Genomic DNA, 16,686 nt, shown 5'->3' on the forward strand with positions numbered 1-16,686 from the left:
TCGCTGTCTCATCACTCTCATCATCTCCTCGCTGTCTCATCACTCTCATCATCTCCTCGCTGTCTCATCACTCTCATCATCTCCTCGCTGCTGTCTCATCACTCTCATCATCTCCTCACTGCTGTCTCATCACTCTCATCATCTCCTCGCTGCTGTCTCATCACTCTCATCATCTCCTCGCTGCTGTCTCATCACTCTCATCATCTCCTCGCTGCTGTCTCATCACTCTCATCATCTCCTCGCTGCTGTCTCATCACTCTCATCATCTCCTCGCTGTCTCATCACTCTCATCATCTCCTCGCTGTCTCATCACTCTCATCATCTCCTCGCCGCTGTCTCATCACTCTCATCATCTCCTCGCTGTCTCATCACTCTCATCATCTCACTGTCTCATCACTCTCATCATCTCCTCGCTGTCTCATCACTCTCATCATCTCACTGTCTCATCACTCTCATCATCTCCTCGCTGTCTCATCACTCTCATCATCTCCTCGCTGTCTCATCACTCTCATCATCTCCTCGCTGCTGTCTCATCACTCTCATCATCTCCTCGCTGTCTCATCACTCTCATCATCTCCTCGCTGTCTCATCACTCTCATCATCTCCTCGCTGTCTCATCACTCTCATCATCTCCTCGCTGCTGTCTCATCACTCTCATCATCTCCTCGCTGTCTCATCACTCTCATCATCTCCTCACTGCTGTCTCATCACTCTCATCATCTCCTCGCTGCTGTCTCATCACTCTCATCATCTCCTCGCTGCTGTCTCATCACTCTCATCATCTCCTCGCTGTCTCATCACTCTCATCATCTCCTCGCTGTCTCATCACTCTCATCATCTCCTCGCTGTCTCATCACTCTCATCATCTCCTCGCCGCTGTCTCATCACTCTCATCATCTCCTCGCTGTCTCATCACTCTCATCATCTCACTGTCTCATCACTCTCATCATCTCCTCGCTGTCTCATCACTCTCATCATCTCACTGTCTCATCACTCTCATCATCTCCTCGCTGTCTCATCACTCTCATCATCTCCTCGCTGTCTCATCACTCTCATCATCTCCTCGCTGTCTCATCACTCTCATCATCTCCTCGCTGTCTCATCACTCTCATCATCTCCTCGCTGTCTCATCACTCTCATCATCTCCTCCTTGCTGTCTCATCACTCTCATCATCTCCTCCTTGCTGTCTCATCACTCTCATCATCTCCTCACTGCTGTCTCATCACTCTCATCATCTCCTCCTTGCTGTCTCATCACTCTCATCATCTCCTCGCTGTCTCATCACTCTCATCATCTCCTCGCTGCTGTCTCATCACTCTCATCATCTCCTCGCTGTCTCATCACTCTCATCATCTCCTCCTCGCTGTCTCATCACTCTCATCATCTCCTCCTCGCTGTCTCATCACTCTCATCATCTCCTCCTCGCTGTCTCATCACTCTCATCATCTCCTCGCTGTCTCATCATTTCTCTCCCTGTAATTGTGTATCCAGTGGATAATTGTAATCTCATCAGGTCAGAGTTGAGTCCTCCTGGCAGGGGGTGATCACCATGTACCCCTCCCCCCCACCACCAGGGAATCCAGTGATCTGTATCCAAACAGGTAATCCTGTTAGTAAGCCTCATGTGTATGTTTCTATAGGGGGTGGGGGGTTATATGGGGGCCAGGGGCCACACACCGAGGTGCACAAACCTCTACAGGAGGGTACAGGAGGTCAGTCACATAGCTGCAACTTCATCAATCAGCTATTCCTTGTGTCCTCCCATACACACGCACACTCAGCTCAGCCAATCGTACAATGAATCTCAATGGGTAAAGGGGAAAAAATCCCAGCAGACTCCAGACCCCTCCAGACCCCTCTGTCCCCTCCAGACCCCTCTGTCCTCCTTCAGACCCCCCTGTCCCCTACAGACCCCTCTATCCCCTCTAGACCCTTCTGTCCTCCTTCAGACCCCCCTGTCCCCCTCCAGACCCCTCTGTCCCCTCCAGACCCCTCTGTCCCCTCCAGACCCTTCTGTCCTCCTTCAGACCCCTCTGTCCCCCTGCAGACCCCTCTGTCCCCTCCAGACCCCTCCGTCCTCCTTCATCCCCCTTCGTCCTCCTTCAGACCCCTCCGTCCCCTCCAGACCCCTCTGTCCCCTCCAGACCCTTCTGTCCTCCTTCAGACCCCCCTGTCCCCTCCAGACCCCTCTGTCCCCTCCAGACCCTTCTGTCCTCCTTCAGACCCCTCTGTCCCCCTGCAGACCCCTCTGTCCAATCCAGACCCCTCCGTCCCCCTCCGTCCTCCTTCATCCCCCTCCGTCCTCCTTCAGACCCCTCCGTCCCCTCCAGACCCCTCTGTCCCCTCCAGACCCTTCTGTCCTCCTTCAGACCCCTCTGTCCCCCTCCAGACCCCTCTGTCCCCTCCAGACCCTTCTGTCCTCCTTCAGACCCCTCTGTCCCGCTGCAGACCCCTCTGTCCCCCTGCAGACCCGTCCGTCCCCCTCCGTCCTCCTTCATCCCCCTTCGTCCTCCTTCAGACCCCTCCGTCCCCTCCAGACCCTTCTGTCCTCCTTCAGACCCCTCTGTCCCCCTCCAGACCCCTCTGTCCCCCTCCAGACCCTTCTGTCCTCCTTCAGACCCCTCTGTCCCCTCCAGACCCCTCTGTCCTCCTTCAGACCCCCCTGTCCCCTCCAGACCCCTCTGTCCCCTCCAGACCCTTCTGTCCTCCTTCATCCCCCTCCGTCCTCCTTCAGACCCCTCCGTCCCCCTCCGTCCTCCTTCATCCCCCTCCGTCCTCCTTCAGACCCCTCCGTCCCCCTCTGTCCCCTCCAGACCCTTCTGTCCTCCTTCAGACCCCTCTGTCCCCCTCCAGACCCCTCTGTCCCCTCCAGACCCCTCTGTCCCCTCCAGACCCTTCTGTCCTCCTTCAGACCCCTCTGTCCCCCTCCAGACCCCTCTGTCCCCTCCAGACCCCTCTGTCCCCTCCAGACCCTTCTGTCCCCTCCAGACCCCTCTGTCTCCTCCGGTCTCTTCTGTCCCCTCCAGACCCCCCTGTCCCCTCCAGACTTCTCTGTCCCCCTGCAGACCCCTCTGTACCTCAAGACCCACTCTGGTTCAGTGATGTAGTAGAGCGGAGACCAAATCAAATCAAATCAAATAAAAAATGCTTTATTGGCACGTCCGAATAGGTATTTGGCATTGCCAAAGCTAGTAAAGTGGGCGGTTGGGGGGGGGTATGGGGGTGGTGGTTTGAGTTATAACAGTCCATGGAGTCTCATCTTCCTCTTCGTTGGTGACCGCTATATGGGGGTGGGGTTGGGGTTGGAGGTGGGGGTGGGGTGGGGCGGGTGTATTGGGATAAATATAACAGTCCATGGAGTCTCATCTTCCTCTTCGTTGGTGACTGCTATATGGGGAGGTGGGGTGGGGGGGGTGTGTATTGGGATAAATATAACAGTCCGTGGAGTCTCATCTTCCTCTTCGTTGGTGACCGCTATATGGGGAGGTGGGGGTGGGGCGGGTGTATTGGGATAAATATAACAGTCCGTGGAGTCTCATCTTCCTCTTAGTTGGTGACTGCTATATGGGGAGGTGGGGTGGGGCGGGTGGGTGTATTGGGATAAATATAACAGTCCGTGGAGTCTCATCTTCCTCTTCGTTGGTGACTGCTATATGGGGAGGTGGGGGTGGGTGGGGCGGGTGTATTGGGATAAATATAACAGTCCGTGGAGTCTCATCTTCCTCTTAGTTGGTGACTGCTATATGGGGAGGTGGGGCGGGGCGGGTGTATTGGGATAAATATAACAGTCCATGGAGTCTCATCTTCCTCTGGTTTGGTGACAGCTGGACACGTATTGGGCAGCGATCTCCACAGTGGCCTCTTCTTCTCCCAGTAGGATGTAGAGTTTCCTCTTCTCCCAGTCTGGGATGTGGGCAGAGAGTCTTTGGTAGTAGACGGCCCTCACAGCTGAGTATTTGGTGCAGTGTAGCAGGAAGTGGGTCTCGTCTTCTAGGACCCCCTGGTCACAGTGCTGGCACAGTCTCTTCTCCCGTGGCTTGTACGTCTGCCTGTATCGCCCCGTCTCTATCTCTAGGTTGTGGGCGCTCAGTCTGTACCGGCTCAGGGTCTGTCTGTGCTTGGGGTGGCGTATTCTCTCCAGGTAGGTGGCCATGGTGTAGTCCCTTTGTAGGGATTGGTACACATTGGTGAGTTTCTTGGAGTTATTTATTTCGTTTCTCCATTCTTCAATGTACCGCTCTCTGTTTGCCTCTGTGGTCGCCTTTATTTCGGCCTTGGTTATCATCTGTTGGTGTTTTTGGTTTGGTGGTTGGCTGCTGTTTGGTTGGTGAGTGTCTGGTTTGCTCCGGTGGCTTAGCCATGCTTGGTGGTGGTAGGAGTCGCTCCCCTGGATGTGTGCCTGGAAAGCTAGCGCCCTCTTCTGTATGGTGAGCCCTAGGGGGAGTCTGCCTAGCTCTGCCCTGCAGGCCATGTTGGAGGTGTTGCGATGGACATGGAGCAGGTATTTGCAGAACTCCAGGTGGAAGTTCTCTGTTGGGCTGGAATCCCACTTTGACTGGTCTGGGTAGGTGGCTGGGCCCTAAACCTCACTGCCATAGAGAAGGATCGGGGTGATGACAGCGTCAAATATCTTCATCCAGACCCTCACCGGTGGTTTGAGGTGGTACAGTTGTCTTCTGATGGCGTAGAAGGTTCTGCAGGCTTTTGCTTTCAGGGTTTCTATTGCTGCTTTGAAGCTTCCTGATTGGCTGAGCTCCAGCCCCAGGTAGGTGTAGCTGTTGGTTTTCTCCAGTGTGGAGCCGTTCAGTGTGAATTGTGGGGTGGTGGAGGCTTTATTGTGGCCCTTCTTCTGGAATACCATGACTTTGGTCTTCTTCTGGTTGATGGGTAGGGCCCATGTGGTGCTGAATTTTTCCAGCACTGACAGGCTTTCTTGGAGGTCTTTCTCGGTGGGGGCCAGGAGTAGGAGGTCATCGGCGTATAGCAGGAACTTCACCTCCCGGTCGTTCAGGGTGAGGCCTGGGGTTGGTGAGGCCTCCAGGGCTGTAGCCAGTTCATTGATGTAGATGTTGAAGAGCGTTGGGCTCAGGCTACAGCCTTGTCTGACCCCTCGGGCCATTTGGAAGTATGCGGTCCTTTTCCCATTCACCTTCACACTGCACTGGTGAGACTGTGAGCAGTGGACTGGTTCAGTGATGTAGTAGAGCACAGACTGTGAGCAGTGGACTGGTTCAGTGATGTAGTAGAGCACAGACTGTGAGCAGTGGACTGGTTCAGTGATGTAGTAGAGCACAGACTGTGAGCAGTGGACTGGTTCAGTGATGTAGTAGAGCGGAGACTGTGAGCAGCGGACTGGTTCAGTGATGTAGTAGAGCACAGACTGTGAGCAGTGGACTGGTTCAGTGATGTAGTAGAGCACAGACTGTGAGCAGTGGACTGGTTCAGTGATGTAGTAGAGCACAGACTGTGAGCAGTGGACTGGTTCAGTGATGTAGTAGAGTGGAGACTGTGAGCAGCGGACTGGTTCAGTGATGTAGTAGAGCACAGACTGTGAGCAGTGGACTGGTTCAGTGATGTAGTAGAGCACAGACTGTGAGCAGTGGACTGGTTCAGTGATGTAGTAGAGCACAGACTGTGAGCAGTGGACTGGTTCAGTGATGTAGTAGAGCGGAGACTGTGGGCAGCGGACTGGTTCAGTGATGTAGTAGAGCGGAGACTGTGAGCAGCGGACTGGTTCAGTGATGTAGTAGAGCAGAGACTGTGAGCAGCGGACTGGTTCAGTGATGTAGTAGAGTGGAGACTGTGGGCAGTGGACTGGTTCAGTGATGTAGTAGAGCACAGACTGTGGGCAGTGGACTGGTTCAGTGATGTAGTAGAGCGGAGACTGTGGGCAGCGGACTGGTTCAGTGATGTAGTAGAGCGGAGACTGTGGGCAGCGGACTGGTTCAGTGATGTAGTAGAGCACAGACTGTGAGCAGCGGACTGGTTCAGTGATGTAGTAGAGCAGAGACTGTGGGGAGCGGACTGGTTCAGTGATGTAGTAGAGCACAGACTGTGAGCAGCGGACTGGTTCAGTGATGTAGTAGAGCGGAGACTGTGGGCAGCGGACTGGTTCAGTGATGTAGTAGAGCAGAGACTGTGAGCAGTGGACTGGTTCAGTGATGTAGTAGAGCGGAGACTGTGGGCAGCAGACTGGTTCAGTGATGTAGTAGAGCGGAGACTGTGGGCAGCGGACTGGTTCAGTGATGTAGTAGAGCAGAGACTGTGGGCAGCGGACTGGTTCAGTGATGTAGTAGAGCACAGACTGTGGGCAGCGGACTGGTTCAGTGATGTAGTAGAGCGGAGACTGTGGGCAGCGGACTGGTTCAGTGATGTAGTAGAGCAGAGACTGTGGGCAGCGGACTGGTTCAGTGATGTAGTAGAGCACAGACTGTGAGCAGTGGACTGGTTCAGTGATGTAGTAGAGCACAGACTGTGAGCAGTGGACTGGTTCAGTGATGTAGTAGAGCGGAGACTGTGAGCAGCGGACTGGTTCAGTGATGTAGCAGAGCACAGACTGTGGGCAGTGGACTGGTTCAGTGATGTAGTAGAGCGGAGACTGTGAGCAGCGGACTGGTTCAGTGATGTAGTAGAGCGGAGACTGTGGGCAGCGGACTGGTTCAGTGATGTAGTAGAGCAGAGACTGTGGGCAGCGGACTGGTTCAGTGATGTAGTAGAGCACAGACTGTGAGCAGCGGACTGGTTCAGTGATGTAGTAGAGCAGAGACTGTGAGCAGTGGACTGGTTCAGTGATGTAGTAGAGCGGAGACTGTGAGCAGCGGACTGGTTCAGTGATGTAGTAGAGCACAGACTGTGAGCAGCGGACTGGTTCAGTGATGTAGTAGAGCAGAGACTGTGAGCAGCGGACTGGTTCAGTGATGTAGTAGAGCACAGACTGTGAGCAGCGGACTGGTTCAGTGATGTAGTAGAGCACAGACTGTGAGCAGCGGACTGGTTCAGTGATGTAGTAGAGTGGAGACTGTGGGCAGTGGACTGGTTCAGTGATGTAGTAGAACACAGACTGTGGGCAGTGGACTGGTTCAGTGATGTAGTAGAGCGGAGACTGTGGGCAGCGGACTGGTTCAGTGATGTAGTAGAGCGGAGACTGTGGGCAGCGGACTGGTTCAGTGATGTAGTAGAGCACAGACTGTGAGCAGCGGACTGGTTCAGTGATGTAGTAGAGCAGAGACTGTGGGGAGCGGACTGGTTCAGTGATGTAGTAGAGCACAGACTGTGAGCAGCGGACTGGTTCAGTGATGTAGTAGAGCGGAGACTGTGGGCAGCGGACTGGTTCAGTGATGTAGTAGAGCAGAGACTGTGAGCAGTGGACTGGTTCAGTGATGTAGTAGAGCGGAGACTGTGGGCAGCAGACTGGTTCAGTGATGTAGTAGAGCGGAGACTGTGGGCAGCGGACTGGTTCAGTGATGTAGTAGAGCAGAGACTGTGGGCAGCGGACTGGTTCAGTGATGTAGTAGAGCACAGACTGTGGGCAGCGGACTGGTTCAGTGATGTAGTAGAGCGGAGACTGTGGGCAGCGGACTGGTTCAGTGATGTAGTAGAGCAGAGACTGTGAGCAGCGGACTGGTTCAGTGATGTAGTAGAGCAGAGACTGTGGGCAGCGGACTGGTTCAGTGATGTAGTAGAGCACAGACTGTGAGCAGTGGACTGGTTCAGTGATGTAGTAGAGCACAGACTGTGAGCAGTGGACTGGTTCAGTGATGTAGTAGAGCGGAGACTGTGAGCAGCGGACTGGTTCAGTGATGTAGTAGAGCACAGACTGTGGGCAGTGGACTGGTTCAGTGATGTAGTAGAGCGGAGACTGTGAGCAGCGGACTGGTTCAGTGATGTAGTAGAGCACAGACTGTGAGCAGCGGACTGGTTCAGTGATGTAGTAGAGCAGAGACTGTGGGCAGCGGACTGGTTCAGTGATGTAGTAGAGCACAGACTGTGAGCAGCGGACTGGTTCAGTGATGTAGTAGAGCAGAGACTGTGAGCAGTGGACTGGTTCAGTGATGTAGTAGAGCGGAGACTGTGAGCAGCGGACTGGTTCAGTGATGTAGTAGAGCACAGACTGTGAGCAGCGGACTGGTTCAGTGATGTAGTAGAGCAGAGACTGTGAGCAGCGGACTGGTTCAGTGATGTAGTAGAGCACAGACTGTGAGCAGCGGACTGGTTCAGTGATGTAGTAGAGCACAGACTGTGAGCAGCGGACTGGTTCAGTGATGTAGTAGAGCGGAGACTGTGGGCAGCGGACTGGTTCAGTGATGTAGTAGAGCGGAGACTGTGGGCAGCGGACTGGTTCAGTGATGCAGTAGAGCGGAGACTGTGGGCAGCGGACTGGTTCAGTGATGTAGTAGAGCACAGACTGTGAGCAGTGGACTGGTTCAGTGATGTAGTAGAGCGGAGACTGTGAGCAGCGGACTGGTTCAGTGATGTAGTAGAGCACAGACTGTGAGCAGCGGACTGGTTCAGTGATGTAGTAGAGCACAGACTGTGAGCAGCGGACTGGTTCAGTGATGTAGTAGAGCAGAGACTGTGAGCAGTGGACTGGTTCAGTGATGTAGTAGAGCGAAGACTGTGGGCAGCGGACTGGTTCAGTGATGTAGTAGAGCGGAGACTGTGGGCAGCGGACTGGTTCAGTGATGTAGTAGAGCGGAGACTGTGGGCAGCGGACTGGTTCAGTGATGTAGTAGAGTGGAGACTGTGGGCAGCGGACTGGTTCAGTGATGTAGTAGAGCGGAGACTGTGGGCAGCGGACTGGTTCAGTGATGTAGTAGAGCGGAGACTGTGAGCAGCGGACTGGTTCAGTGATGTAGTAGAGCACAGACTGTGAGCAGCGGACTGGTTCAGTGATGTAGTAGAGCACAGACTATGAGCAGCGGAGCGGAGACTGTGGGCAGCGGACTGGTTCAGTGATGTAGTAGAGCACAGACTGTGAGCAGCGGACTGGTTCAGTGATGTAGTAGAGCACAGACTGTGAGCAGCGGACTGGTTCAGTGATGTAGTAGAGCGGAGACTGTGGGCAGCGGACTGGTTCAGTGATGTAGTAGAGCAGAGACTGTGGGCAGCGGACTGGTTCAGTGATGTAGTAGAGCACAGACTGTGAGCAGCGGACTGGTTCAGTGATGTAGTAGAGCGGAGACTGTGAGCAGCGGACTGGTTCAGTGATGTAGTAGAGCGGAGACTGTGGGCAGCGGACTGGTTCAGTGATGTAGTAGAGCGGAGACTGTGAGCAGCGGACTGGTTCAGTGATGTAGTAGAGCACAGACTGTGAGCAGCGGACTGGTTCAGTGATGTAGTAGAGCACAGACTGTGAGCAGCGGACTGGTTCAGTGATGTAGTAGAGTGGAGACTGTGGGCAGCGGACTGGTTCAGTGATGTAGTAGAGTGGAGACTGTGAGCAGTGGACTGGTTCAGTGATGTAGTAGAGTACAGACTGTGGCCAGTGGACTGGTTCAGTGATGTAGTAGAGTGGAGACTGTGGGCAGCGGACTGGTTCAGTGATGTAGTAGAGTGGAGACTGTGGGCAGCGGACTGGTTCAGTGATGTAGTAGAGTGGAGACTGTGGGCAGCGGACTGGTTCAGTGATGTAGTAGAGCGGAGACTGTGAGCAGCGGACTGGCTCAGTGATGTAGTAGAGCACAGACTGTGGGCAGCGGACTGGTTCAGTGATGTAGTAGAGCACAGACTGTGAGCAGCGGACTGGTTCAGTGATGTAGTAGAGCGGAGACTGTGGGCAGCGGACTGGTTCAGTGATGTAGTAGAGTGGAGACTGTGGGCAGCGGACTGGTTCAGTGATGTAGTAGAGCGGAGACTGTGGGCAGCGGACTGGTTCAGTGATGTAGTAGAGCACAGACTGTGGGCAGCGGACTGGTTCAGTGATGTAGTAGAGCAGAGACTGTGAGCAGCGGACTGGTTCAGTGATGTAGTAGAGCAGAGACTGTGAGCAGCGGACTGGTTCAGTGATGTAGTAGAGCGGAGACTGTGGGCAGCGGACTGGTTCAGTGATGTAGTAGAGTGGAGACTGTGGGCAGCGGACTGGTTCAGTGATGTAGTAGAGCAGAGACTGTGAGCAGCGGACTGGTTCAGTGATGTAGTAGAGCAGAGACTGTGAGCAGCGGACTGGTTCAGTGATGTAGTAGAGCGGAGACTGTGGGCAGCGGACTGGTTCAGTGATGTAGTAGAGTGGAGACTGTGGGCAGCGGACTGGTTCAGTGATGTAGTAGAGCAGAGACTGTGAGCAGCGGACTGGTTCAGTGATGTAGTAGAGCGGAGACTGTGAGCAGCGGACTGGTTCAGTGATGTAGTAGAGCACAGACTGTGGGCAGCGGACTGGTTCAGTGATGTAGTAGAGCACAGACTGTGGGCAGTGGACTGGTTCAGTGATGTAGTAGAGCACAGACTGTGAGCAGCGGACTGGTTCAGTGATGTAGTAGAGCGGAGACTGTGGGCAGCGGACTGGTTCAGTGATGTAGTAGAGCACAGACTGTAAGCAGCGGACTGGTTCAGTGATGTAGTAGAGCACAGACTGTGAGCAGCGGACTGGTTCAGTGATGTAGTAGAGCGGAGACTGTGGGCAGCGGACTGGTTCAGTGATGTAGTAGAGCACAGACTGTAAGCAGCGGACTGGTTCAGTGATGTAGTAGAGTGGAGACTGTGGGCAGCGGACTGGTTCAGTGATGTAGTAGAGCACAGACTGTGAGCAGCGGACTGGTTCAGTGATGTAGTAGAGCGGAGACTGTGGGCAGCGGACTGGTTCAGTGATGTAGTAGAGCACAGACTGTAAGCAGCGGACTGGTTCAGTGATGTAGTAGAGCACAGACTGTGAGCAGCGGACTGGTTCAGTGATGTAGTAGAGCGGAGACTGTGGGCAGCGGACTGGTTCAGTGATGTAGTAGAGCACAGACTGTAAGCAGCGGACTGGTTCAGTGATGTAGTAGAGTGGAGACTGTGGGCAGCGGACTGGTTCAGTGATGTAGTAGAGCGGAGACTGTGAGCAGCGGACTGGTTCAGTGATGTAGTAGAGTGGAGACTGTGGGCAGCGGACTGGTTCAGTGATGTAATAGAGACCCGCAAATTGGGAAAGGGAGGAGAAGAAAAGGAGCCTCTAACACGGCCCAAGGACACTTCCTTGCCTATCTTTTCCCCTAAAACCTCGGGATAGTCCCTAGCGGACTTCAAATTAGGGGCCATAACTCCCTGATGACTAAAAATAAAGGGTATGAAAAGAACGAAAGAAAACCCAAAACGTAACTGTACCTATCTAGCCACGGGGACATCGCCTGAACGCTCACTGGCGTTCTTCCCATCACCCTGTTTCCCAGGAGGCTTCGCCGGTTTTGTGCACTTAGCAGCTGCGTGGTTGCCACCACAGGTGGAACACTCGTGGTGGAATTTGCAGAGCCCGAAGAACCTGCAATGGCCCTCGTTGAAGAGCCAACTGGTTCCGGGCCGCCGTACGGCCACCTGCATAGGGCCCGAGGCACCCATGCCGGTGGTCCCTGACTGAAAGGGCGAAGCCTTCTGGGAAAGAATAAGGCGGATTCACACATCTGTGGCCTTCACCGCCCACCCAATCTCAGGTTGAAGGGCAAGGTGTCGACAGAATTCTTCGTCGTAATGCCACCAAGCGCTGCCCCCGTGGGCTTCATAGGCACCATAGATGGTGTCAAAGTAAATAAAAAGCTCAGGGCACCTCTCTGGGTGCTTCTGACCCAAGACGCAGCCGAGTACGGCAAACGCCTGACACCAATTCCTGAAGGTCTTGGCGACCTTCGGGCGTCTATCCACAATCCTCTCCGTCACCAACCTACGCCCCCTATCCACAGTATGCTGATCAGTCGAAATCAAAGTCCATATGTCGACAAATTGGTTTGTCTCAATTTTACTGCTTGTCTCCGGGTCCAGGTGGGACCCCACAAAAGAAAGCATCCTTATGAACCGCCGCCCCAGTAGGGGAAGCCACGTCTTTTGGTTTCCCAGATAATTTGAGTTGCGCCATCAAAGCCTTAAGGGCCGGCAGCAACTCAGCTCTAGAACCATCAGAACCCCAAGCCCCAGCAAAATCAAACTCACCAGCGGGAGGGACAACCTCGAGGGGAGCCACGGCCAGGCCTGAGCAGGCACTCCGGTGAGGCTAGCCGCACGGAAGATCGATCCAGGGGAACTTCAGGCACATGCTTCTTCCGACCATGATGGCGGGACCGAACGGACCTGGCGGAGCTGCTGGAGGAGGAAGTGTCCGAACTTGGCGACGGTGACTCTTGGACCCCTCGGATCTCTGGCTCCTAACAGACGACCGGGAACGGCGGCGGTCCTTACGCTTCTTAACTTTTTGAGCCCTGAGGCGCTTACGTCTACGGCGCTCTGAAGAAGTAGAGGAATCAGAGGAAGAGGAATCCTTATCCCCTCTAACAGGACCCCGGGACCGTCCTCTCCCTGTCTGAGCCCTCAATCCCAACAGGTTCATATAGGCCTGAGAAGGGGGGATGGGTGACACGGAAGATGGCGAGGAAGATTCATGCCCTTGCGAAGCACCAGGCAACGCTATAGCAGGTCCTTGGGGGTTCCCGAGGCAGTAGCCACCGGGGCTGGGGAAGGAACTACAGAGGATTCCCGGCTGCCCATGATCCGTGGGGCTTCTAACACACTAGCTGCATGCTGCAAAATGGCCCCCAAAACAGATAAGCCGGGGGGGGGGGCAAACAGCCGGTGGGAGAATAGGCGCCGCCTCCCCCACGCAATGCGAGAGACGCTCCTGTGCGCTCCCTACGCCGTCTTCTAATGGGTGATGAGGGGACTGGGGCTAAAGTCTCGCAGGCGGCCTAGAACGCCGAGCCATCCTGCGGGTCGAAATAGAGGGCGCCAAGACCCCCGAGGCTGAGGTAACCTGCCGGGCGCCAGCAATTAGACGGGCCAGGAAAGCCTCACCCTCCCTCCCGCTACCAACGCTGCTTCATCGGCCATACCTGTGAACTCGCAGAGTGAGCGCAACTCGTCGGTGACAGGCAGCCGGAGGGGGTAAAATGGCCGCCTGCCCCAGTTTAAGACCGTCCGGGATGTACCAATTCAAAACCCCGCCCCCTAGTAGGGGAAGGGGGGGGGGGCGATGGAGGAGGCGTGTCCACCTAATCCATATGCGGAGCATACCAAAGCCCCACTGCTACACGGGGGGATTACCCAGCAAACCTCAGAGGAAGAGAGAGAGGAAGTGACAAGTGAGAGAAGACAAGGACAGCTCTGCAGGAGAGAAAGTGGGGGAAGGTAAGACACCCTGCAGTCCATGTCCTCCCTACACTCCGGTGACTATCCAGCACTACCCTGGAGCACACCCGGCCGCAACAACATGGCCGAAAGAGGCGGGGCTAAGCTCTACCCAGAGCGCACGCCTCCAGTAACTAACCCGGCTGCAACAACATGGCCGAAAGGGGCAGGGCAAAGCACTACCCTGGAGCGCACCCGCCCACTAACTAACCCGGCCGCAACAACATGGCCGAAAGGGGCAGGGCAAAGCACTACCCTGGAGCGCACCCGCCCAGTAACTAACCCGGCCGCAACAACATGGCCGAAAGGGGCGGGGCTAAGCACTACCCTGGAGCGCACCCGCCCATTAACTAACCCGGCCGCAACAACATGGCCGAAAGGGGCGAGGCTAAGCACTACCCCGGAGCGCACCCGCCCAGTAGCTAACCCGGCCGCAACAACATGGCCGAAAGAGGTGGGGCTAAGCACTACCCCGAAGCGCACCCCCGCCCGAAGCAGGCCAAGGCCTAAGGTAAGCTATAAAGAATGATGAGCCCAATTAGAGGCCTACACTGGTTAGTGAGGGAGAAGATGAAGAGGCCGAAACCCCCGGAATCAGGAACAGAGAAAAACCACTTTAGCCTTCACCCCGACCCTGAGAGGACACAGAGTCCTCCCCACCTGCCCTAAGTCCACAGGACAGAGAAAGACACGCGGGGGAGGGGGAGGGGAGGGGAGGTCTCTGCGCCCTCTTATAGGGACTCGTCAGCCATGGGTAATTAATTGCTAATTAGAAATTCCAGGAAATACCCCATATTGTGCTGCTGGTAGGACGTAAGGGGAACCTAACCAGGGTTCAGGACAGCCGACAACCTATCCAGTGTTCAGGAAGAGTGGTGGAAGAGTTGTCAGGAGAAAGACTGGACAAGTGGGGCTCATGAGGAAGGGTTGTCAGCACAGCTTGTAAAGTTACATCTGAACACGCCACAAGACGTCAGGACCAATGTCCTTTGGCCATAGCGTACAACGCCCAACATATCAGCACAAGCCATCACCCCAACCTCATGGATGGAGTCATCAGGTGGCTGAGATGTCACCTAGCCACAGAGGTCGGCCCTTCTGGGGTCCTGTGACTGACGGGGCCCCAGGAGAGAAACAATGTGAGGTAAGGGCTAAGCTGCAGATGGTGACCGTGTAGTGGGCCCTTACAATGGTGGTCATCGGTGGACCTCACACCCCAGTCCTCCAGTATTGTACAGGCCGGACTACGCACAGCTGGACTCTGCTACATCTACAGTGATCTCGTTATGTGGCAATCTCATCAGCCATTGTGATAATTGGTTTGTTAATTGCGTCATTGTCTAAGATGACCTCAGGTCTTTAGAAAGTCAGAAGGTCCTGCTTTGTGTCCTCTCCTGGTGACATCATATGGAGAACATCAGTGTTCCTGGTCACCTTCTGGTCAAACCAAACCACAAACGTACCGAAAAAACCATGGAAAATAAGACTACTCTGCCTGTACATAAAGTGGTCATCTTCTCCTACTGCCCCACCTGTACATAAAGTGGTCATCTTCTTCTACTGCCCCACCTGTACATAAAGTGGTCATCTTCTCCTACTGCCCCACCTGTACATAAAGTGGTCATCTTCTCCTACTGCCCCACCTGTACATAAAGTGGTCATCTTCTTCTACTGCCCCACCTGTACATAAAGTGGTCATCTTCTCCTACTGCCCCACCTGTACATAAAGTGGTCATCTTCTCCTACTGCCCCACCTGTACATAAAGTGGTCATCTTCTCCTACTGCTCCACCTGTACATAAAGTGGTCATCCTCTCCTACTGCCCCACCTGTACATAAAGTGGTCATCTTCTCCTACTGCCCCACCTGTACATAAAGTGGTCATCTTCTCCTACTGCCCCACCTGTACATAAAGTGGTCATCTTCTCCTACTGCCCCACCTGTACATAAAGTGGTCATCTTCTCCTACTGCCCCACCTGTACATAAAGTGGTCATCTTCTCCTACTGCCCCACCTGTACATAAAGTGGTCATCCTCTCCTACTGCCCCACCTGTACATAAAGTGGTCATCTTCTCCTACTGCCCCACCTGTACATAAAGTGGTCATCTTCTCCTACTGCCCCACCTGTACATAAAGTGGTCATCCTCTCCTACTGCTCCACCTGTACATAAAGTGGTCATCTTCTCCTACTGCTCCACCTGTACATAAAGTGGTCATCTTCTACTACTCCGCCTGTACATAAAGTGGTCATCTTCTCCTACTACTCTGCCTGTACATAAAGTGGTCATCTTCTCCTACTGCTCCACCTGTACATAAAGTGGTCATCTTCTCCTACTGCTCCACCTGTACATAAAGTGGTCATCTTCTCCTACTGCTCCACCTGTACATAAAGTGGTCATCTTCTCCTACTGCTCCACCTGTACATAAAGTGGTCATCTTCTCCTACTGCTCCACCTGTACATAAAGTGGTCATCTTCTCCTACTGCCCCGCCTGTACATAAAGTGGTCATCTTCTCCTACTGCTCCACCTGTACATAAAGTGGTCATCTTCTCCTACTGCCCCACCTGTACATAAAGTGGTCATCTTCTCCTACTGCCCCACCTGTACATAAAGTGGTCATCTTCTCCTACTGCCCCACCTGTACATAAAGTGGTCATCTTCTCCTACTGCTCCACCTGTACATAAAGTGGTCATCTTCTCCTACTGCCCCACCTGTACATAAAGTGGTCATCTTCTCCTACTGCTCCACCTGTACATAAAGTGGTCATCTTCTCCTACTGCCCCACCTGTACATAAAGTGGTCATCTTCTCCTACTACTCCGCCTGTACATAAAGTGGTCATCTTCTCCTACTGCCCCGCCTGTACATAAAGTGGTCATCTTCTCCTACTGCTCCACCTGTACATAAAGTGGTCATCTTCTCCTGGTGGGCATCTTTTAGGTTCAGTTCCTTGGTTATGCCCTTGCCCTTGGCTATGACCAGTAGACGTGACCCAGGACCACCGGCGCCCCCATACCCAGCGCTATTCTCCAGGCACACAACATCGGCCCATTACTGGCATACACAGTAGTCATGTTGTCACCTGACGCCCCCTCCAGGGTGTATCTAGTCCTGCATTCTGTGTGATACCCGCTGTAATCTACGGCTACGGACAGGGGTTGTGTCCCATAGTGCGGTTATTGGTACGGGCACCCCCGGCCTTATGGGCAGACATGGCCATGTGTATTGAAGACACCCTCCTCCACCACAAACCATGTGCAAATGAGCACAGACCAGCCTGAGGGGCTCAGCAGGGGGCCGGGAAGGTCAGATGAATGGCAGGTAGGGGGTAACACCTCTGGCCTCTATAAAGCCTTGCAGCTGACCAGAGCCCTCTCACACC

This window comes from Leptodactylus fuscus, unplaced genomic scaffold (assembly GCF_031893055.1).
Source record: "Leptodactylus fuscus isolate aLepFus1 unplaced genomic scaffold, aLepFus1.hap2 HAP2_SCAFFOLD_146, whole genome shotgun sequence".
NCBI lineage: Eukaryota > Metazoa > Chordata > Amphibia > Anura > Leptodactylidae > Leptodactylus > Leptodactylus fuscus.